Here is a 24,381-nt window from a genome sequence, read left to right as displayed (position 1 = left end):
TAAACCCAATAAGCGTTTTCCTTTCATTTCTTTCCCTACGTCGTATTGGCGGTTGCCATGGTCAACAAGAAAGTCTTTCAGGAATGGGACCCGGTGATTGGTTCGTTCGGAGGCGGCCCTCCACCAATCCCCTGGGCCCGGCCGCGCGCTGAGGTAGGTGGGCGGGACCTCTCTCTCTCTCTCTCTCTCTAATCAGAGGAAGCGACAGTCAGAGCCAAACACCCATTGATCACATGTAAACGTATGCAGGTCTGGCTAGGTGGAGGATTGGTTGTTGGCAAGCTATTTTACCTCAGCAGATTGAAGGCCAAAACCAAGGTCACAACAACATCTCTTATAGAACTCCAATATCCTGATGATAATGTAGTCCGTACGCATTCAGAAGAAGACCTACAAGCCACTCATTGCAGAAGCATAGGAGAAGCTTGGCCTCTCATTGAACATCGAGAAAACCAAAGTGCTTTTTCAGGAGTCGTCAGCAAATCCAGAAAAACAGCTCAGTGGTGTAACATTAGAAAATGTTGGCCATTTCTGCTCCCTTGGCAGCCACCTCGCCACAGAAGTCAACATTGACACTGAAATACAACACCGCCTGAGCTCTGTGAGTGCAGCGTTTTTCTGAATGAAGCAGAGAGTGTTTAAGGATCAGGACACCCATAGGGACATAAAGGTGCTTGTTTATAAAAGCTATGGTCCTCCCAACTCTGTTATATGACTGCAAAATGTGAACTGCCTACAGACGTCACACCCAACTCCCGGAATGATTCCACCAGTGTTGCCTCCAAAAAATCCTACAAATCTCTTGGGAAGACAAGCGAACAAATGTCAGCGTGCTGGAAGAAGCAAAGACCACCAGCACTGAAGCAATGCTTCTTCGCCATCAACTCCACTGGACTGGCCACGTTGTCCGAATGCCTGATCACCGTCTCCCAAAGCAGTTACTATGCTCCTAACTCAAGAATGGAAAACGGAATGTTGGTGGGCAGGAAACGAGATTTAAAGATGGGCTTAAAGCTAACCCTAAAAACTGTGGCATAGACACTGAGAACTGGGGAACCCTGGCCCTTGAGCGCTCTAACTGGAGGTCAGCTGTGACCAGCAGTGCTGCGGAATTCAAAGAGGCAAAAATGGAGGGCGAAAGGTAGAAACATGTTTTTAAACTTTGTTTTGTACCCTCAGTTTGCTTCTGACACGATAAATAAAATAAATTATGCACCAAGCTGTTTGATTTGGCTGCAGTTCAATGCAGTTAAACTGCATTCTGAAACTATTATATGGCAGTGTAGTTCACTTTTAAATAGGGCTGGATCTACACTGCCATATAATGCAGTTTCAGAATGCAGATGAACTGCATCAAACTGTTTTATAAGAGTCTACACTGCCATATAATCCAGTTCTATGCAGTTAATCCAGCCTGGGTTCCAAGAAGCTCCTGCACGCACCGTATGGTGCCAATCCCTGCAGTACTGATGCTATTTGTCTCCAAATTCCATCAGCATCTGTATTGTTTTAATACACAGTGTGAAGTGCTTTGAATCCTATATGGGAGAAAAGCAAGGGGAAAGGAGAAAAAGAAAGAAAGAAAGAAAGAATAGATCAAGAAGGCTACATCTTTCCATTCCTTCTTTATTGAAATCTGATTCCGGAAGCATTCAGCCTTGTGTTTCTTTCCTTGTTGTAATGTGAGCTCAAGAGGCTCTTTCCTTGATACATAATAAAACATAGTAATCTGAACAGCAACAGCTATTGAACTATACATAGCATTTTATTACTTGCCTTGACATCTAATCTTTTCCTTCACAGAACCCAAGGCAATATTATTTCTGCATCACCTGCCTTCCAAATGCAAACCCAACCCAAGTTGCTGTGCCCAGAGCCTTCAGACAATGCCCTGGGTCTCCCTTCCGCACAGGGCAGCGGAAACAGCCCTCTTCCAGGCCTATGAAATTCATTTTAATCTAAAGCTGCCAAACGCCCATTAGCTGGGAACAATTTATAGCCTCTACTAGGTGGATCTGGCAGAAATTCATAAGAAATGCCCTAAGGTATCTCGTTCCTGCTAAATGCTAATATTTCGACAGCTTCCAGAATAAGGCTTTTCTTTGTGTCAATGAAAGATCATTTTGACCTTTTCCCCCTCAAGTTTACATAAGCAGCGAATTGCCCTATCTGACATAATAGTCCTGCTCACTATTCTTTATGTTTCAAGGCCTGTTCAAAAATGAAAGATTTGTGGATTTCCTGTTGACAGGTCATATTTTCTGGAGTTTTCTCATCCCCTCATTCCTGGAGAAATAGCACTCAATTTACACCTATTAAAAGGGCTCAATATATCCACTCCCTTTTCCAAGCAGTGTATTTTTAAACTAAATCAAAAAAAATCTCTAAAATATGCAGGGTGAGCCCTATGGGATACATGAAGCCCCTGGACCACACTTTTGTGCCCTCTGGTGCTCTCTCAAAGCCCACAATCCTCCACGTTTCTTTTAAAAGATCCTTAAATGAATGAAAATATTGGCCTAGGGATCCCACATTGTTGCCTATCTTAAGCATCAAAATATTGTTCAGTTACATTTCCTGTCATTCTTCATCAGTGGATATGTTGGTTCGAGTGGATGGAACATGAAACCCTATCACATCTGAAAGCAACTGATGCTCCATCTACACTGCTATATAATCCACTTTCTGAATCCATATTTGAACTTGATTATATTGTTAATGTGGGATTTGTGTATTGATAGTGTTTAAATGCAATTTGTGTCTTGCCTGTATTGCATACTGATTGCATCATCCAGAGTGTACTATAGTCTGGAAAGAGTTAATTACTAAGAAGCTGTGATGACCTTATGTGTGGCTGGAACCAGGGAGTGTCCAGACACAAGTGTTTTGTGCATTATTGATTGCATCAGTTCAGTTCAGTTCTGAGTTGAGTTGAGTTCTGTCTGCCTAGAGTGAGAGTCAGTCCTGTGTTCGTCTGCAAGTCTGTTTGTCTTGATTATTACTGCTTATAGTAAAACTTTGTATATAGTTTTACCATTGTCTCTGATGTCACTTCGTTCTGCGCTGCACTGATTCCATCCAACTACTGCTGCGCTGCTAATACTCTGACATATATGGCAGTGTATACTCCTATAATTCAGTTCAAATAAAATCTGGATTTATAAACTAGATTATATGGCAGGGTAGACTCAGCCTGACACATAAAAATCTGTCTTTGTCAATAGCTGTTGAAAATGCATATACATTTACCTTAATTGGCTCTTTTACTCACTGCGTTTCCCCCTCCTACATCCAGGGAAGAAGGCAAGGGGCTTTGATGTTGCAGTCTAATCTTGAAAGTTCCTTCTTTTCTTCCTCTCCCACAGGTAAGACAATTAAAAAACTCCCCAAAACTTGCAAATCTAAGGTGCTGTCAATTGTAAACTCATCCCATCTTTGGAGCTATTGAAACAGGAAAGCATGTGCCTTACAGTCAGTGAAATACAATACAGTAGAGTCTCACTTATCAAAGCTAAATGGGCTGGCAGAACCTTGGATAAGCGAATACCTTGGATAATAAGGAGGGATTAAGGAAAAACCTATTAAACATCAAATTAGGTTATGGTTTTACGAATTAAGCACCAAAACATCATGTTATACAACAAATTTGACAGAAAAAGTAGTTCAATATACAGTAATGTTATGTTGTAATTACTGTGTTTAGAAATTTAGCACCAAAATGTCACGATATATTGAAAACATTGACTACAAAATGCATTGGATAATCTAGAACCTTGGATAAGCAAGTCTTGGATAAGTGAGACTCTACTGTACTTTCATTTTGTATTTAGGTAGAAAGCAAACTTCTAAGGACTTTATCACACGAAGCAGGCAAACCAACTTTGTAACTGGATCCTCACCTATTACACTGTGTGCATCCTACCAGTGGTTTGCTTCCCTCCAGTGATTCTCCTATCAATAACTCCTCATCCTGCTATGTTCCCACTATTCGCCATAGTATAATGCATCCCTTCCACTTTTGTGCCAGCATGCCAGCAGTAACATGATAGTGGACAGAATTGTCAGCTTTTCTCTTCTCCTAAAGTGCTTACTTTGCATTTACTTTATATCTATCTATCTATCTATCTATCTATCTATCTATCTATCTATCTATCTATCTATCTTTTTCATTTTCATAAAAATATTAACAATACTAAAAAATAAATTAACTGCTAGGTACCCTGGGTAGAGTACAGAAGATGGGTTTATGGGAGAAGACTTACTACAGGGCCATGGATTGGTAAAACAATGCAATTGCACTACTGAAGAGAAGAGCTATATTGAATATATTCATCTTGGCATATATCTATTATCTACACTAAGATGACTATTGCGGCATAGTGGATTGGAGTGATAAAGTCCTAAATAGATGCTTCTTGGTTGTCAACCCTGCATGTCTTTCACTGCTATTTGGAAAGCCTGCCAAAATTATGGGTATAGTAAAGATACAGCATAGCCTTACTATGACACAATGCTAGGAGGAAGAGTATGTAGGAAAGGAAAGCATGATGCCGTTTTCCTATGCTGGCCCAACACAGATTTATATATGTATTTTCTTTTCTTATAAATGGAAGGCCAACTCTTGGAGGAATTATTTAGTAGATGTTTGAGGAAGCCCTCAGATGGAGAAGAGTGAATACACACATGTTTCCATTTTGTTCCCGTTCCCACACTGGGAGGCATGCAAACATGCAATCATAATCAGGGCAAGGTGATCTAAGAGCTGGTTTAATACCCTGCGATGGATGCTTTAATTAACAGGAATTGTATAAAAAGAAAGTGAGTTGGACAAAAATAGCAAATTGCATTGTTATCATCTAAGCTGCTTGCATTCAGGGGAACTGCTTTTGATGCCCAACAGGAAGACGGGAGAGAAAGAGATGCCATTGTGTGATGCTGGAAAGCTCCATTCTTGCAACTTTTTTCGTTTAATAAATCGTTTTCTATAGTCAGAAAAGGGAGGCTTTCCCCCCACTCCTTCATAATGTAGGGCTGACAAAAAAATGAGGCAGGAGGGCCGGAAATCAAACCGGCAAACCTTCTCCCAGCTCTCATTGTGTTTAATGAAAGCAATTTTAATACCAGGGCGGGATGGAGGGTGGAGGGATTCATTGTGATAGTTCAAAGTCAAGCAAAAGTTCTCTGCTGTTCCTCCAACGCTTGATTTCTTTGTTCTTGCAAGCTATCAGCAGATTTTGAAGAGTGACAATGCATTAACCATTTATTGTAGAGGAGGGAACTTCATGTGTTTTCTTTAGCAAGGTTAAGGAGGGGAAGCTCCATGTCCTCAACAGTGGAAAAACGTAAGAGGTGTATCATAGGCAGGTCATACATCCCATGCTGGACTATAACAGAAACAAAGATTCCCTGTTAATTTAGTTGGAGATCCCTTTTAGTTCTGTCTTTAGAATGGAAATGCAAGGTCCTACACAGTATGTGGTTATTTATTTATTTATTGTGTCAAAACCAAAAACAATTGGGATAAACAATCCAGGACAGCAACAACAACAACAACAACAACAACAACAACTTTATTTTTATACCCCGCCTCCATCTCCCCAAAGGGACTCGGGGCAGCTTACATGGGGTCTAGCCCAAATAAAAACAATAACAATATAAAAAACATCAAATGAAGAAAAGACATGCACAATTATAAAATTTAAACATATAAAGATAAAATAGTAAAGGTAAAGGTTTTCCCCTGACGTTAAAGTCTAGTCGTGACCGACTCTGGGGGTTGGTGCTCATCTCCATTTCTAAGCCGAAGAGCCGGTGTTGTCCGTAGACACCTCCAAGGTCATGTGGCCGGCATGACTGCATGGAGCACCCTTCCCTTCCTGCTGGAGTGGTACCTATTGATCTACTCACATTTGCATGTTTTCGAACTGCTAGGTTGGCAGGAGCTGGGGCTAACAGCGGGCGCTCATTCCACTCCCGGGATTTGAACCTGGGACCTTTTGGTCTGCAAGTTCAGCAGCTCGGCGCTTTAACACACTGCGCCACCACCAGGGGCAAACTTAATAAAACTTAATAAAACATGATTTAAACATGGAAAGGTTATAAAAACAGACTTCTGTCCTTGCTAATCTTTGCACTGCTGGCTTGGGTTTATAGGAACTGAGCTGGAATAATGTTAGGAGAACACATATCCACCCCCTTCCCAATTTCTTACTTTTAAAGTGTGGGAAAGAAGTGTATAATATCTATGGGAATGGCTTTTCTTCTCTCCCACCAGCCCCGTTTTTTTTAAACCTGGGAGTTTTACAGTTTTAGCCTATTCATTCCAGCTTGAAAATCAAATATTAGAACGAGAAGAAACAAGCACTGATGCAAATAAAGAAATATTATGCTGCCGGTTTAAGGACTAGCGAATTGATAAATATTTTTATTAGCTGCTTGCTGGAACTAATTTCACGGCCTGTAGATAGCGTGGTTAAGTGGGAAGTAGCGTTAAATTATTCTCTTGTAAAAGGCAGGCACAGTCTTTGTTACCATAAGGTAACCGCTAGATGGCATGGGCTTCTTGGAAAGGTAAGAGGTAAAGAAGGCATTTCTCTTAGGTGGCATCTGTCTCTGAATTGGAGAAAAGGTAGAGAGAAAAAGCAGGATTTCTCTTCCTCAAAATGAAGCACTTATTTTAACATGACTATTTCCCCCACATTGTCTTCTACAGTTTTTCTCATCTTCCATGAGTTGTCTCAAGACACACCAAAACCACCAATTTTCTGTGGGTTTTTTTGTTTTGTTTTGCATCACTGTTTCTCCTTCTCTTTCATCTAAGAAGCTCAGGAAAGGTATACAGGGATTTTCATTTCATCCTTGCAGTGGCACAATGGGTGAAATCCTTGTACCAGCTGAACTGCTGACCTGAAGGTTGGGTTGCTGACCTGAAGGTTGCCAGTTTGAATCTGTGAGATGGGGTGAGCTCCTGTCTGTCAGCTCTAGCTTGCGGGGACATGAAAAAAGCCTCCCAGCATGGTGGTAACACATCCGGGCATCCCCTGGGCAATGTCCCTATAGACGGCCAATTCTCTCACACTAGAAGTGACTTGCAGTGTGTTTTCAAGTCGCTTCTGACACTATTAAAAAAAAAAACCCAGCCTTGTGGGGAAAATTATGCCAGGGGAGTGTAATTTCAGGTTGGCATTTTGGTGATGCTTATCAATGAGCCAGAACTGGGGAAAAGTCATTTTGGACAACAATTCCCCAAATACCTTAGACTGGAATTCAGAGTTGTGGTTAAAAAATATAGCATTTGCTATTTCTAAATTAAGCGGAGCTTTGAGTGTAACCAAGACCTCTTTAGCATTTTGCAGGGATTTTAAAAATGTAATTTAAACTCTTTTAACTTTTGCATCCATGACATAAACATTTAGGGTTTTTTTAACTTTGTGTATGTATGTGTGTGTGTATATATATATATATATATTTGCCTTGATTTTTAAAATTCTGTTGTGTTGTGTCATGTTATTGTGAGGCACCTGGAGACTCTTTACTAACTCAGGGTGCAACTGCTACAGCAGTGACAAGGAGACCTCCCTGATGCAGCAGACAGGTGGGGCGGGGGGGGGGGGGGGCTTTGTGTTCCTCCTTCTAAGTCTTGTGACTCTGGAAGTAAGATGGGCATGTCCCCTTTCCCTCCTTCCATTGCCCTTTGTGAATCACAAGACACAGAAGTGATAATCAAGAAACTAAACCCTCAAATTATGGAATATATAATGAAATGTATCAAAGTATGAAATAGAAGTTACTGATCTTCCAGACCAAGTGAGCGTATGCCTGTGCCTCACCTAAAACCTTTGTTATGAATTGCCTTTGGAACGTTGCTTGGTCGCCCCCAAATCCCCTTCCTTTAATTTCCATAATCCCCTGACAATGATACGGGAGGTGGGGATTATTCAATGAATGTACACCAGACTTCTTCGGGTCCATTTCCTGCTCCCTTTGATAAGATTGGAGCTATCTGTGGTAAAGATGTGGCACCTATGTCTCATACTAATAATAATGTACTATAATAATTGTATATTATATATTACATTTAATATTACTAATAATAATTTGCACGTTTTCAAACCTAGCAGTTCGAAAACATGCAAATGTGAGTAGATCAATAGGTACCGCTCCAGCAGGAAGGTAACGGTGCTCCATGTAGTCATGCCGGCCACATGACCTTGGAGGGGTCTATTTACAACGCTGGCTCTCCAGCTTAGAAATGGAGATGAGCACCAACCCCCAGAGTTGGTCACGACTGGACTTAACGTCAGGGGAAAACCTACCTTATTGCAGTATAATGGTATAGTACAATATAGTATTATATACAGTAGAGTCTCACTTATCCAACGTTCTGGATTATCCAACACATTTTTTTTAGTCAATGTTTTCAATCTATCGTGATATTTTGGTGCTAAATTCGTAAATATAGTAATTACTACATAGCATTAATGTGTGATGAACTACTTTTTCTGTCAAATTTCTTGTATAACATGATGTTTTGGTGCTTAATTTGTAAAATCATAACCTATTTTGATGTTTAATAGACTTTTTCTTAATCTCTCCTTATTATCCAACATATTACTTATCCAGCATTCTGCCAGCCCGTTTATGTTGGATAAGTGAGACTCTACTATAACTGTATTGCATCCACTGGAGCCAGACTATTAAACTCATCATGAACCCATTACTTAGTATTGCACCACATTTTGTTCAAATCGCACCCCTCTCAAAAGTAGACCATTAAACAGACTGACATTTCAAATGCTCCAATAACAGTTTATTGGATTTCCCACCACCATTGAGAGCCAACCAGTAAAAACATCTGACAGAATACTGAATCTATCAGGACATAGATCCTAGCCGGACTGTTTTCAACCAATCAGGAGTGGGTTTCTTGAATGGTTGTCAAATTAAATAAAAATGCTCTGAATTCATAATTGTCATAATTGTATGTCAGTACTTTGGAGCACATTCTCTGCTGACATCCTCTTTAGCCATTGAGAATAAACCTCTGTTTTTTGCCTTCTACTCTTATGTGTCTGATTTGGCCTTCTTCATTAGATAGACATGCTGGGCTTTTGAACCCATGGCTGAAATTACTCAACAGAAGGAGGACAATGCCTCCAGCTTAAGGGAGAGAAAGAGAGAGAGAGAGAGAGAGAGAGAGAGAGAGAGAGAGAGAGAGAGAGAGATTACTGTCAAGAAACCTGCAGCCAGTTCTGTGTAGAAACCATCCTCAATTGTCTGGACTGCCATAACTCAAGGGACAACCTGAATCCTGCTGCAGAATTCCCCTGAGCTACTGTATATTATTACTCAGAAGCAGAGAAATAGGTCAAGTGATACTTGCTATATTCCTTCCTCTTGCAGAGAATTAATACCTATGGAATATAAAGATGCCTCTAGTTTACATTTATACCCTTTAACATGATCCATTTTTAAAACGTTGCAGTGTTTTAAGTACCGGTCTATCTCATACTCTTGCTACATCATTTGAGAGACTTTTGCCAGACGAGGCTATAGTTCTAGAAAACTATCAGTTTTTTTTGTTTTTTAAAAAAAACACCTTTAAAATTACTTCTTACCTCCGTTTATTATTTCTGAACCTGCAGGATTTTGTTCTATTTGACGTTTTACATCCTCATTTCCTGTCAGTTCTATTAAAATTGATTTCCGCCATCAGCACAAGAAAGATAATACAAGATGCATGAAGAGTGGTAAAATAGTTATCCCCACAGGAGCCATTATAACCCCTTATATTATTTAAACTTTCTTTTTTGTTGTTGTTCTCCCCAGAAAAAGGACAACGAATCCTTCAGCTAATTATAATGCAAACATGTGTCTCAAAGAAGCTGGTGAGAAACACTTTGCCTTGGTGGTTTCCATTACAAAAACAGTAAACATGATGGTATATTTGACCATTGGCATGATGACGGAGAACTGATTAACAGTTGTCTACATTACACAACCCAACAAAAAAATTCTTGATGTCTTGGTTTTTAGGCCTGTTTCTGGAGTTATTTAGGGTGCTGATTGAGAAAATTGCATTGGATAGACTGCATCAGCTCCAGTTTCTTATAGATGTTTATCATGGTTGTCTATGGGTGAGCAGATGAAGATTGGTATATGGAATATATTGTGTATCTCAAAAAATAGAACTAATAGGGGAAAACTTTCTCATGAAATTGTCCACATGCTTGTGGATTTCAATGGCTTCTCTGTATAGTCTGACATGGTGGTTGTTAGAGTGGTCTACATAAGGTAAAGGTAAAGGTTTTCCCTCATGTTAAGTCCACTTGTGTCCAACTCTGGGGGTTGGTGCTCATCTCCATTTCTAAGCCGAAGAGCCGGCATTGTCCATAGACACCTCCAAGGTCATGTGGCCAGCATGACTGCATGGAGCGCCGTTACCTTCCTGCCGGAGTGGTACCTATTGATCCTGACTGTGAGAGCTGTTCGGCAATGGAACTCTCTCCCCAGACTGTGGTGGAGGCTCCTTTGGAGGCTTTTAAACAGAGGCTGGATGGCCATCTGTCGGGGGTGCTTTGAATGCGATTTCCTGCTTCTTGGCAGGGGGTTGGACTGGATGGCCCATGAGGTCTCTTCCAACTCTACTATTCTATGATTCTATGATTCTATGATCTACTCACATTTGCATGTTTTCTAACTGCTAGGTTGGCAGGAGCTGGGGCTAATAGTGGGCGCTCATTCCACTTCCGGGATTTGGACCTGGGACCTTTTGGTCCGCAAGTTCAGCAGCTCAGTGCTTTAACACACTGTGCCACCAGGGGCCCCATGTGGTCTACATAGGGACCACCAAATGCAGCATCCAAACACGAATCAAGGAACATGAAAGGCGCTGCAGACTAATCCAACCAGAGAAGTCAACCATAGCAGAGCACTTGATGAACCAACCTGGACGCAGCATATTATTGGAGAACACAGAAATACTGGACCACTCTAACAACCACCATGTCAGATTGGTTCCAAGAGATATCACAACCTCTAAGGATGCCTGCCATAGATGTGGGTGAAACATCATGAGAGAATGCTTCTGGAATATGGCCATACAGCCCGAAAAACTCACAGCAACCCAGTACTGGTAGTTGCCACCTCAACCCGGGGCCAATCTTTCGAAAGTGAAAGGCTCTTCATTGCCCATTCAAGACGAAACCTCCCCCAAATACTTTGCTTTTCAACAGGAAAGCTATTTCCCTCCCAGTGACTGTGATGATTGCAGCTCAGCTTGTAGGCAATTGGTGTTGCTCATCTGATCCCTGTCGCTCAGGAGTTGTGCTCTGTGTGATGTTGGCTCTCATCTCAACTGTGATCTACATGATTAACCCTTGTGAGGCCAGCCAGATTGTCCTCCAAGTGAAAAGCTATTTCCTTCCTTCCTTCCTTCCTTCCTTCCTTCCTTCCTTCCTTCCTTCCTTCCTTCCTTCCTTCCTGACATTCCTGTACTGCTTTTCAGTGTAGCCATATGATCCCCCATCTCATTTCATCCTTCCAGCCAATCATGTGAGGTTTGTTAGCAAAACTGAAGAATCATGACTCATCTTGGAACTGCAGACCCAATGCAATTCTGGCCATAAGGTCTAAAGAAGAAATAGGGTGGAAATGCGCATTACTAATCGGAGGGGGAAACAATGAGGTAACATTTGCATAAATTTCTGCTCGTGCAACATGTTAGGCAAAAAAAAAAAAGATAACTGCAAGCTTGTATGTAGAAAATGTTATGGCGAAGGTACATAGTAGGGTGCTGAATCACTGAAGCGGAGCAAGAACATAAACACAGATATCCTAATCAAGTTTAAAGGGTTGAATTTCTACTAGGCAAACAATTCAGTAAAATATTGCCTACACAAATTTACTTACACATTTACCTCTATTCTATTCTGGTCAATTGTTGTATTATTGAATTATGATTTTCAATGTTTTATATACTTTATGTATTAATTTTGGGATGTAATTTTATGCTATGTATCATTGTGTTTTTAGGGCTTGATCCCCATGTAAGCTGCCCCAAGTCCCTTCGGGGAGATGGGGTGGAATATAAGTATAAATTTATTATTATTATTATTATTATTATTATTATTATTATTATTATTATTATTATTATTATTATGACACAGCAAACAAGATAGACATGCTGGATTTCGTATCACAAAATCACAAGTCGAACACTTCCCAAGTGTCTAGGACTGTGTGATGTATGTTCGGATGATGCGTGGAGATCCCAGCAGGGTGGCCTTTTGCAGTTGGCAGATCGTGATTTTGTCAATGTCTATTGTTTCCAAATGCCGGCTGAGATCTTTTGGCACGGCACCCAGTGTGCCTATCACCACCTGCACTGGTTTCTGCCAGAGTCTTTGAAGTTCAATCTTGAGGTCCTGATAGCGGCTGAGTTTTTCCTGTTGTTTTTCGTCAATGCGACTGTCACCTGGGATGGCGACATCAATGATCCAAAGCTTTTTCTTTTCCACAACTGTGATGTCTGGTGTGTTGTGTTCCAGAACTTTGTCAGTCTGGATTCGGAAGTCCCACAGTATCTTTGCGTGCTCATTTTCCACGACCTTTGCAGGTTTGTGATCCCACCAGTTCTTTGCTGCTGGCAGGTGGTACTTTAGGCATAAGTTCCAGTGGATCATTTGAGCCACATAGTTGTGCCTCTGTTTGTAGTCTGTCTGTGCGATTTTCTTACAGCAGCTGAGGATATGATCAATGGTTTCGTTGGTTTCCTTGCACAGTCCGCATTTTGGGTCATCAGCTGATTTTTCGATCTTGGCCTTAATTGCATTTGTTCTGATGGCTTGCTCCTGTGAATAGATTTTATTTGCCTCGTTATGAACAAGCCACCAAAATATTTGTATTATAATATGTTTTAGTTCATCATAATATGAACAATGCAAGTTTCAGATAAACCAAATGAGATTCTTGTTTAAGGAAGGTGGCATTTGACATAATTACCTTGAATATTTGATAGCCTTGAATCCTAGCCCATCACCCCTAATTAACACAGGTGGTAGTCAAGGATAGTGGGAGGTGCAGTCCATCAACACCTGGAAGATCACATGTTCCTTTCCCTGTTATAAATAAACTGGGTTTGTATAACAAGATAGGTACTATACTTTTCACTAATCACAGCTTTCATTTGGCTTTATTTTTATATCCATTTAAAGACATTGCTCTGTCCAGGCTCTTTCCAGGCAAAGCCAGTTAGTTTCAACTCAGCTGGGTTGTGAATGCTCTCTCCCCTCCCTCTCTCTCAGTTCCATGAAATTCAATAAAGGGAGATCTATTTCCTAAACTATGGAGCAAATTCCATGCCCCAAACGCATGGCAAATGCTGTCAGGTGGCAGCATCCAAACTGAGTTCCAAGGGAAGCCATCCAGTCACTAATAATGAAACTCAAATACTTTGCTGTAAAGTGGGTAATCATCATTAGTTCCTTTAGTATTCCTCATAATGACATTAATCATGGCATACTCATTAGATTTTAATAGGCCTGTAATATGTTAATCCATAGTAATTCTGTTACACTTCAGCATTAGCTAATGCCCACTTATTGGAAAGTATTTTGTAAGTCTGTTTGATAATAACGCTTATGAACTGGATCTGGATAAAGAAAAGGGGAAAAATAAGTTTTACTAAATGTGAAGGCCTAGGGAGCAGATGGGAGTACAGCCCAGTCCTGTTGCCGAAGCCAAGGAATGCCGGAGGATATGGTCACATACTTGTTGAGGAGCAGCATAATTTCAAGCTATTTCATGGTTATAATGGCGCACTAGCATGAATGTATTATGCTGGCTCAGTTCCAGTAGTCAATGGCAAAAGCATCGTTACTTAAAACTGAATACTATGTTTACACATTATAGCTGAAGTTTAAAAATGTATAAGAAAATGCCTTTGTCCATCCTGGTGATAGGAGATTAAGTCAATCCTAGCCACCATAAAAAGTAAAGGTTTCCCCTTGGCATTAAGTTTAGTTGAGTCCAACTCTGGGGTTTGGTGCTCATCTCCATTTCTAATGAACCAACATTATCCATAGACGCCTACTAGGTAATGTAGCTGGCATGACCGCATGGAGCGGTTACCTTCCTGCCAAAGCAGTGCCTATTGATCTACTCACATTTGCATGTTTTTGAACTGCTAGGTTGGCAGAAGCTGGGGCTAATAAAAGGAGCTCATCCCATCCCAAGGATTCAAACCACCAACCTTCTGGTCAGCAAGTTCAGCAGCTTAGCAGTTTAACCCGCTGCACCACCACAGCCCCTAGCCACCATAGTAACTGCATTTTGTGTGTGTGTGTGTGTGTGTATGTATGTGTGTGTGTGTGTGTGTATATGTGTATGTATGTATGTATGTATGTATAGATAGATAGATAGATAGATAGATAGATAGATAGATAGATAGATAGATAGATAGATAGATAGATAGTTGGGTCATATAAGTATAGGGCAGCATCCTAGAGACACCATTCTACTAACATAGAGAAGTTGATTCCAGAAACAGGAACGGAATGAATGGCGGAAAGAATTGAATGAATCTATACAAGTAATCAAATGCATTCCTTCCAAGACATATAGTCACACCAGAGGCTCTTTTAAAAAAAGTCAAAATTCAATCAATATAAACTCATATAAGCCGCTCTGAGTCCCCTCGGGGAGAAGGGCGGGGTATCAATGCATGTAATAAATAAATAAATAAATAAATAGATATAATTTAAGCTGTGATAAAAAGTTACTCTAACCTAATATGTAAAGCTACTAAAAATTCAAAGTTTATAGTCCATCTGTCTCTATGCTTCAGGAAGACGGTATTAAATTTATTGCTAAATAAAACAAATAAGCCTAGCAAAAGTCAGTACCGAAATCTGCATACTCATAAGAGAATTAGCAGAATTCTCTTGTTATGATGGCTGATTCTCAATTTGCATCTTTAAAGAGTTGTGACCATGTCTAGGTTTATGCCTTCCTAGTAATATTGGAAGCAGGGTGGTCTGATGGCTTTGGAGCTCCGCACAATTGCTCCCTGAGCAGTTGCTGGGTATGTTTGGGATTCTGCAACAGGGACTGAGAACAAAGATAGAAATGTAAGAATCAATAAATAAAATATCACCCCACTCTGAAACCCTTACCAAGAGGTGGTGATGCTACACAGGACAGGGGAAAGTGTAATTATTGGGTAAATACCAGCATGAGAAAACCACTATAAATACAGGGAAAATAGCTTTATGTCATTGGAATGAAGTGTATGTTTTCTGAACAGAAAATAAGGATGCCGAAAGTCATTTTTAGTGTGACAAACCACCAGTTTAAACATTCCCATAGCATTTTAAATGCCCTGATTGTTTCATTTCCATATTGTATGTTTGTATAGCCTGTAAATGTGCCTCTGTATATCCCTGGAGACATGGGAAGGCCAAAGTTTGCCCATGCAGACAGGTGCTTTGGGTACATCTATTGGAACTGCCTCAACGCTGGTATCTAAGTTGGAGAGGATCTGAGCGACTTTGTCTGCAAAATGATGGGTGAAATACACGGTTGCTTCTTGTTTATATTATTTTTAAATTAAAAATACATTACTATTTAATAAAAATTGATCTGATTTACTTTTGCCCTCTCAATAAATTGTGTTGCTTTTATATGTACATGAGAAGATATATTCTAAAGTAGTTCCATAAATATTTGTGGTTGGATTGATTTTTTGTTGGAGCTTCTAGTGGCGCAGTGGGTTAAACCACTGAGCTGCTAAATTTGCTGACCAAAAGGTTGGTGGTTCAAATCTGGGGAGTAGGGTGAGCTCCCACTGTTAGATTTAGCTTCTGCTAATCTAGCAGTTCAAAAACATGTAAATGTGAGTAGATCAATAGGTACCGTCCTGGTGGAAAGGTAATGGCGCTCCATGCAGTCATGCCGGCCACATGACCTTGGAGGTATCTATGGACAACGCTGGCTCTTCGGCTTAGAAATGGAGATGAGCACCAACTACCAAAGTTGGACACGACTAGACTTAACATCAAGGGAAAATCTTTACCTTTTTAACTGAATTTTTGTTGATGTCTATAGTTATGAAGACAGATATAAAACCTATAGCCCATGAGAAATTATTGAACTGCAACTCCCATGACTCATGGCCAGCATTGCCATCTGTGAGCAGTTGTTATAACAGTAACCTAACAAGCACTGAAGTTGAATAAATCCATGATGTAAAGTATTATTGTGTTTAGATGGGGAAAATGCAAGCTTTTCTTCATTTGAAGAGTGACAATAGACAACTCCATAATAAAAATGCAGCACTGTTTTGAACATATATTGTTAAATAATTTACTTTGCTCCAATCTTATGTATATTTAAAATGATTTTTCCCATGTTCATGTTCACATAAACCTGTGAGCATTAATTTCCCATCGCAACCTGCCATACTTGTCTTGGAGAAATTGCACATCAGCAATAATATAATCTTGTAAACAGAATTTAATTATTGATGCAAAAGTAGTGAAATGACTTTACAATCAAACTGAACGGAGTTTTAGATCATTTGTTTTCTCCCCTAAGCCTGTTATGTAAAAGTGTAAATATTACAAATTATCCAGGCTTCTTCACTTATAGGGTATTTAATATTTAACAAACGTAAGGGGATTTTTTTTTGTTATTGTCATCAACACCATCACGGTTATTAAGCTCTTCTTTTAGTAATGAATGCATAGGGCATGCCAATAACGCTTTCACAATAAATTCCTTTAATATAGTGAGACTGAAGTAAGTTGTGTTTTGGGAGCCAGATATTTGCAGGGCAGAACACAGTGAAAGATATCTATATGGGGATTATAGGATTCCTCCTCTGCCCATTTCCAAATTAATTTTGCACTGATCCCACACTTTTTCCCCCTGGGGAAAAATATTCACATATGCTTTTTTTATGCACACAGGCATACATGTTAACAAATCCTCTGATACAGAAGCTTCTTTTTGAAAAGTCCTTCACATCTCCCAAACTCCCCTTTTCCTCCCCATTTCCTCTCCAGCTGGGAGTTTTGGGATATTGGCACTAGATGGAGAAAGAAGGCTGGAAAACAGTGATGTTCATTGTCAGTTTTGCAGTGGCATTAAATAACCCAATAAAGAAGATTTGGGGAAGAACGGGACTGTAGCCAATCCTATTGTAGTTCTATGGGCCTGTCTAAACAGGTTGGACAAACATTAAGAAGGACATTGGTTAAGCCTGTCTCAGGTTAAAAATTGTATTCTTTATATCTAGAAAGAAAGAAAGAAAGAAAGAAAGAAAGAAAGAAAGAAAGAAAGAGAGAGAGAGAGAGAGAGAGAGAGAGAACAACACTCAGAAAACAGGGGAACTCCAGACAGGGATCAATCAGAGCCAGATAAAACCTCCCAACAAGGGATTTCCCCAAGCAGGAAGCATCCAGGCTTTGAAGCTGCAAGGCCATTCACCGCTAATTGAGGTGGCCAATCACAACATTCACACTTGTCTCCAACAGACAGGAGTACTTTCACCCACCCTGGACATTATTCTACATATATATAAACCCTACTTGCCTAGTTTCCAACACACCTCACAACCTCTGAAGATGCCTGCCACAGATGTGGGTGAAACGTCAGGAGAAAATGCTTCTGGAATATGGCGATATGGCCTGGAAAACCCACAGCAACCCAGTGATTCTGGCCATGAAAGCAATACATATAAAAATTCAACAAAACATATAAAAATGAAATTTATTTATTTTGCTGTGGATTTCTTTTCTTTTGTTTTCTGTTCAGTCTCAGACAATGAGATACAAACTTGTGTTATGGGTAGGAAGGTGGAAGTTTTATGCTTGTCCTTATGTATCTATCCGCTTCCAATTATGATGTCTCCAAAGGCCAGAATTCTTCTTCCCTTTCCTTTTTTCTTTTGTCTGGCACCAAATCCTGCTGAAACAACTTAGCACCAAAGACAGTTTTATAGCTCCTTGTCTTCCATTGCTCTTGCGGAATAATAATGAGTATGGGAGGACCATCCCATTTTTTGATTTACAAGACACTCTAAGGTCTCTACTGTATTCCCAGCCCAGAATAGGAAGGGGGGAATGATCGTAAATCATCGGCTCCCCCAAAAACCTCCAAAGGCGCCCTGATGGAGAGGGAGAAAACGGAGTCGCTCCAAGTCATCCCTCGAATAATGTTTGTCACGCTGACACGCTGTACTGATAGCAATCTGGCTGTGTCTTGCAAAGAAATCTTCTCCATCTGTCTCATTGGCTGAATAATATCCCTTTGATTTACAGTAGAAAGGCTCCGTGCAATATCAAGGAGGCTGTGTCAAAGCTTAGCGGTGCAACTGCGGTGTCAGGACTCACTGACCTGGTTCTTCTCAGCTCTGAGCAAAAGGCAAAGACTAGTCTCCTTGCACGCATCTGTCTGCTGAGCCGGCCTCTCTCCAGCCACTTCTATGTAATATCCATGAACATGGGTCAATTCTTCTGTAACATTGCCTGGAGAGGAATGAGCACTGAGCCTCATATAATGTTTAATCAGGATTTGCTATTCTTAGATACCGTGGGTTACCATATCTTAAACATGTACGACAGGTTACTCCATCTTTACTCATCATCATCATCATTATCATTCTTGAATCAATTGTGCTAACCAAAGGACATGGCAAATACATTTTAAAAAATACTCAATTCTTTCACCATAAAAATGCAAATAGCACAAAGAGCTTTTACAAGCAGTAACAAGAGTTGTTGACAAAGCTAAAGAAGATTGAGAATTCAGAATTAGAGGTAAACTTATAAATGGCCAGCAATTAAAATCAAATGCACGCTTTGCATCTCCATGACAGTTTGAGGCAAATTTATCTCTTGCTTTTCAATCTTTTTTGCACCCAAAGCACAACAGCCATTGACATTGCTCAAAAGAAATGGAAGCAAAACCACAAGAGGCTACTCACTTCCATACCTCAGTAAGGGTTTAAAAAACTCATTTTCTTGGATTGTTATAGAAAGGTCAAGATGATTTTGTTAGATTCCACAAATTTAATCCTATTTTAAATGAAAAGTGATTTGAGGTTATTGGTGGGGAGGATCTAATACAGGTGAAGCCAAAAGTGACATATTTTTGTCCATTCAGACCCAAGATGTTATTTCCCCGCCCGACCCCTCTTTTATTTATTTATTTATTTATTTATTTATTTAATTTATATACCGCTCTTCTCCCCCAGGGGGACCCAGAGCGGTCTTACATAATGGCAAGATTAATGCCACATATAATACAAAATATAGTAAAACAAACGATCGTAAAAACACACTTAAAAACCAATATTATACCAATATCTTTTCTGGTAAATTTGAATCCATTGGTAATGCTGTCCCAACGACATAAGGAAAGGTGAATAATTCCAACCTCAGATAGGAACAAGATTATTTCTGTAAGTACAAAATGCTGGCATTTTCCGTGTTTTTTATGTTATCCTGTTACTGTAACTAATACCATGGTTACAGTAGAGGCAAAATGTTGCACTCTGTGCACCCTTGGGACGAAAATGCTTGAAGAATCAAATATTTGCAGATGTGAACTGGCTCAATTCACTCTTCTAAAGTAAAAAGAAAATCAGAATTCAGTTGTCCTTTGTCCAACTTTTGCACTGTACTTCTCAGTTCCAAAAATGTACCCAAATATGCTTAAAAACCTTTAAGGAAAGTATTTACATCAGTGGTTCCCAACCTTTTTTTTTTTTTGACCAGGGACTACTTTGACCAGGGACCACTCTCCAACACACCAGCTCTACTTTTTGATACAGAACATATGCCATCAAGTAGTCGCCATCTGCTTGCCCACAGAAAACCATATTTAATAATCTAGAACTGATGTGGTCTATCCAATGCATTTTTCTGAATCAGCACCCCAAATAACCCCAGGAACAGGCCTAAAAACAAAGACACTAAGGTGCCCCCACTTCCAGGCTCCACAAGGAACGGCTCTGCTCAGGGGAAGGAGGAGGAGGAGAAGCGGCAGTCAGGAGGCTTGTTTTTGCGCCTTTTGTGGGTAGTCAACTTCTCCCCTCCTGATATCCCCATCGCCTTGGCACTATAAGAGGGTTTTGTGAGACCAGTCACTCTTGTTGCAATGGTGTAGTAATGGTGAGGCTGCAGAAAAATTGTAGTTCTTGGGGATCACTGCTGATCCTTGGGCCACAAGTTGGGAACCAGTGATTTAGAAATATGCATTTTGTGAGACAAATGGGGTTACAATACTCTTTAAGCAGGTCAAGGCTAGGAAGCCTATTGCCTTCAAAGTGTTTTTGATTACATTGAGAAGAAACTAGGTTGCCCACCCATGACCTGTTTAAGTGACTTCCAAATGTTTTTGATTATAGCTTTCATCAAACTGTGTCAGCATGTTCAATAATCATGGATTATGAGAGTTGCAGTCTAAAAGATCTGGTAAGCCCCAGGCTACCTACTCTTAATAAAGGATGTTAAATTGAAATTGTGACGCAGATTTTGTTTTTTAAAAAATACATTCTCAATTTACTATAGAAATAAGACAGAAGAGTCTTACGAAGTAACACATGCAAAAGCATGAAAAGCAGTAGGCCGATCCCTCCATTTCTTCTCAGGAGATAGCATTTTGAACTCAATGGAGCTTATTTCTGGCTGAGAGAGGATAACATTGTAAAACTATTCAGTTTATTAATGATCTCCTGTTGCAAAATGTCCTCCAAAAGAAGTCCCTCTGTTTAATGGTGAGTGTGTTTCTAAACCCATTATATCTTTTATTTGACTGCCTCCAACTGAGACACATTCTGTTATTGTCAGTAATTCTCAAAACTAGACAGATGCCCAGAGGCACTGCCTCTTGAGTTTAAAAAGATTGGTCGATAACTTTATTGCCGTGGCCCAGAAAATGTCATGACACTTTGGCGCAATCATTGTCAATGGGCTCCCATAAAGCTGATGTAGGGCTCAATCCTTTAAGAAACCCCATTCCTGAGACAGCAAAAACACAAAGAACAAAGCAATGCTACAACAAAAAAAGAGATGAAGTTTAGCTTGCACTTTATCAGAGCAGCTCCACAGTTAAGAGTTCCATTTGCTTGCAACAACTTCTTTGAATCAAAGCCTTTTGAATATGTTGTTCACACTAAGATAGATAGATAGATAGATAGATAGATAGATAGATAGATAGATAGATAGATAGATAGTATATGGGGAGAACAGCCTGGATGAAGGTGACTAGTGCCCTGTCTACATGAACAAAAGAAATAGTATTCACTTTGTAGCAGCCACTATCCTGCCATACGATGCTTGTGATGATTCACATGGCGTGCATTTCTTTGATCCTTAAACCATTCTGGTCAAAGATCTATATGAGTTCAAGAGACAGGTTAGGGGTTGGTGGAAACTAGAAGAAGCACCAAAAATAGAAGAATGGACAGTAAAAGTAACTGAAATAGCTGAAATGGACATTTTGACAAGATGTCTTCAGATAAAAGACTCTTCAATAGTCAAGAAATACCAGGAACTCTGCAAAAAAATTCCTTGAAGAAAATAAATTTTCAGCATGGAGATTTTTAAAATGTTAGTCTATTACATTATATTCTATACATTGAGTCAGATGATATGGAAACAACCCACCAATATTCAAATTTGGGTATATCGGGTATGCATGCCTAGTTTGGTCCAGAGTCATCCTTGTTTGGGTTCATAGTCTGCCCTGGATGTAGGTGAACTGCAAATCCTATAAAATCCCTTCAAAAATCACCAGTATTTTTTGCAGGTCATGGGTGTTCTGTGTTCCAAGTTAGTTCCAGGTCCATCGTTGGTGGAGTTCAGAGTGCTCTTAGATTGCAGGTGAACTATATATCCCAGTACCTACAAGTGCTATAAATCAAGGTCAGTTCCCCCCAAACCTTTCTAGTATGTTCAGTTGCTGACCAATTCCTCTGTTTGCTGTGTGCCCTAGAAAAGAACAGGAAAGGGTTAAGGGAGAGGCAGTGGATGGGGTCATGTAAATTCCACACCAATAGCAAGAATCAGAAACACGGGGATGTCCGTGGTGGTAAAAGGTAAAGGTTTCCCCTGACGTTAAGTCCAGTCATGTCTGACTCTGGGGGTTGGTGCTCATCTTCATTTCTAAACCGAAGAGCCAGTGTTGTCCGTAGACACCTCCAAGGTCATGTGGCTGGCATCACTGCATGGAGCGCTGTTACCTTCCCACCGGAACGGTACCTATTGATCTACTCACATTGGCATGTTTTCGAACTGCTAGGTTGGCAGAAGCTGGAGCTAACAGCAGGCACTCACTCCACTCTCGGGATTTGAACCTGAGACCTTTTGGTCGTGGTGGAGGAAACATAAAATCTAGGATGAAATTGTCCCTGTATGAAAGCCCTCACTTGGGTAGTGGGCAGTATGGTGTTAGTGGAGAACATTGGCAGGGCATGTATATGGTGTAGATGTGCCCTGAAATAATTCTCTCTATGCAAGTTTTGTTCAAAGGAGTTTTACCATTACCTTTCTCTGGGGCTGAGAGAGTGTGACCTGCCCATGGCTGAGTAGCAGTTAGATCCCTAATCTTCTGTGGTCTTAGTTCACCACACTTTCTGTACACATTTGTCTTTTTATTTTTTGTTAGCTGGTATCGATCTCATATATTCCTGAAGCTGTAACTCTTCTGGCAGAGTAATCATCAGCAGGCATTGTGCCTCCAGATCCTCTGTGATCCCACAAGGATTGTGCCTCCAGATCCTCTGTGATCCCACATGGGGAGCTTTCCCTGCCCTTCTTACCTTGCAGACTGATAGCAACTTAGATAGCGAAATGCCTGGGACAGTGAGCAAGTCTTCCTTTCATTCCACCAGCCTCCAAAACTTTGCCTGAACCCTCAAAATAGCCCAAGCAGAAACAATTTCTGGCAGGCTTTGCCCACAAATGGCCACTTGTCCTCCCTCCTCCGCTCCTTCTGTTGTCTTTTTTCTTCCTTCCTCTTCTTTCTCCATCACATAAAAGGGTTTTTTAAAAATTGAAAATTGGGCCATATGGTACTCTTGCTATCTAAGCAGGACTATCTTTTTTAAATCCTTTGAGGAAAACCAGTGGCAAAAGAAGCCTTGTTAACACTGATAGTTATTAACAGCATTCAAAAAAGTCCACCCACCCCCAACCTTGTTACACTTGTAAATAGATTTGGTGGGATGCTTTCTGTTGGGAGGGGTAGAAGAGAAACTATTTTAGGCTGCAATCTTAAACCCATTTACCTGGAAGTAAGCCCTGTTAATTTCAGTAGATTTTTCCCAGTAGGATGAGCTTTTTTTTCTTTTGCAGATTTTAATTTGATTTCAAATTAATCTATCTTTTGGAAGGGAAATCCATGGTTGTTTTGGATAGATAGATCGATAGATTGATTTTTCTTTTGCATTTCTGCTTTCATTTTTCCATGACAGCTATTTAAACATCTCTTGATTGACATGTTGCAGTAGGTAGCTTTATCTAGAATGCATTATTGGTTGTTGTTGCTGTTGTTGTTCTTGTTGTTGTGGTGGTGGTGGTGTTAGTGGTCTCCAATGTTGTACTTGACCACAGCACCATGCTGATTTGCCTAGAGTATGTAACAACCACAAAAGTTGGGGCCGGGCTGTGGCGCAGCTGGCTAGTAAGCAGCTACTATAAATCACTACTGACCGAGAGGTCATGAGTTCGAAGCCCGGGTCGGATTAAACCTCCGACCATTAATAGCCCCGGCTTGCTGTTGACCTATGCAGCCCCGAAAGACAGTTGCACCTGTCAATTAGGGAAATTTAGGGACGCTTTATGCGGGAGGCTAATTTACAACACCATAAAACTGCCAGCAAAACACAAGGAAAGGAATGCGGAAGTACAGCCACTACTGGACGGTGAAGCAACAGCTCCCCCTGTGGCCGGAATCGTGAAGCTGGAAAAATGTTAAAAATGCCTCTGAGTTTGTCTAATGTATGTTGTTGTCTGTTGGCATTGAATGTTTGCCATATATGTGTTCATTGTAATCCGCCCTGAGTCCCCTTCGGGGTGAGAAGGGCGGAATATAAATACTGTAAATAAAAATAAATAATAAAAGCATAATCTTCATTGTGATCTCCTTAATAGGAGCCTGAATTGCAGTGATGGTTTTCTCCACCTGTAATCTCCAACTTGCAAAACTTTAAATTGTGTTTCCTCACATTCCACAGATATATAAACCCCACTTGCCTAGTTTCCAACCAACCTCACAACCTTTGAGGATGCCTTCCATAGACGTGGGCAAAACATCAGGAGAGAATGCTTCTGGAACATGTCTATATAGGCCAGAAAACTCACAGCAACCCAGTGA

The 24,381-nt window shown here is 40.4% G+C and overlaps 1 protein-coding gene across 2 annotated transcripts in view; it reads left to right on the top strand.

Moving 5' to 3' along the window:
* Positions 1-253: 253 nt before the first annotated feature.
* The window catches only part of pknox2 (PBX/knotted 1 homeobox 2), a 345,146-nt gene continuing 321,018 nt past the window's right edge, over positions 254-24,381 (top strand). The window contains exons 1-2 of one of the 2 annotated variants that reach the window (XM_062961013.1): positions 254-1,141; positions 3,296-3,365. The gene's annotated coding sequence lies outside the window, so the exon portion shown is untranslated. Of the gene's footprint in view, positions 1,142-3,295; positions 3,366-11,665; positions 11,687-24,381 lie in introns of those variants that run through there. The other variant, XM_062961014.1, reaches the window with a different exon arrangement.

Source organism: Anolis carolinensis, unplaced genomic scaffold (assembly GCF_035594765.1).
Source record: "Anolis carolinensis isolate JA03-04 unplaced genomic scaffold, rAnoCar3.1.pri scaffold_8, whole genome shotgun sequence".
Classification (NCBI taxonomy): Eukaryota; Metazoa; Chordata; class Lepidosauria; order Squamata; family Dactyloidae; genus Anolis; species Anolis carolinensis.
Note: the sequence above shows the minus strand (reverse complement) of the source record. Positions and strands in the feature narration are given on the sequence as shown.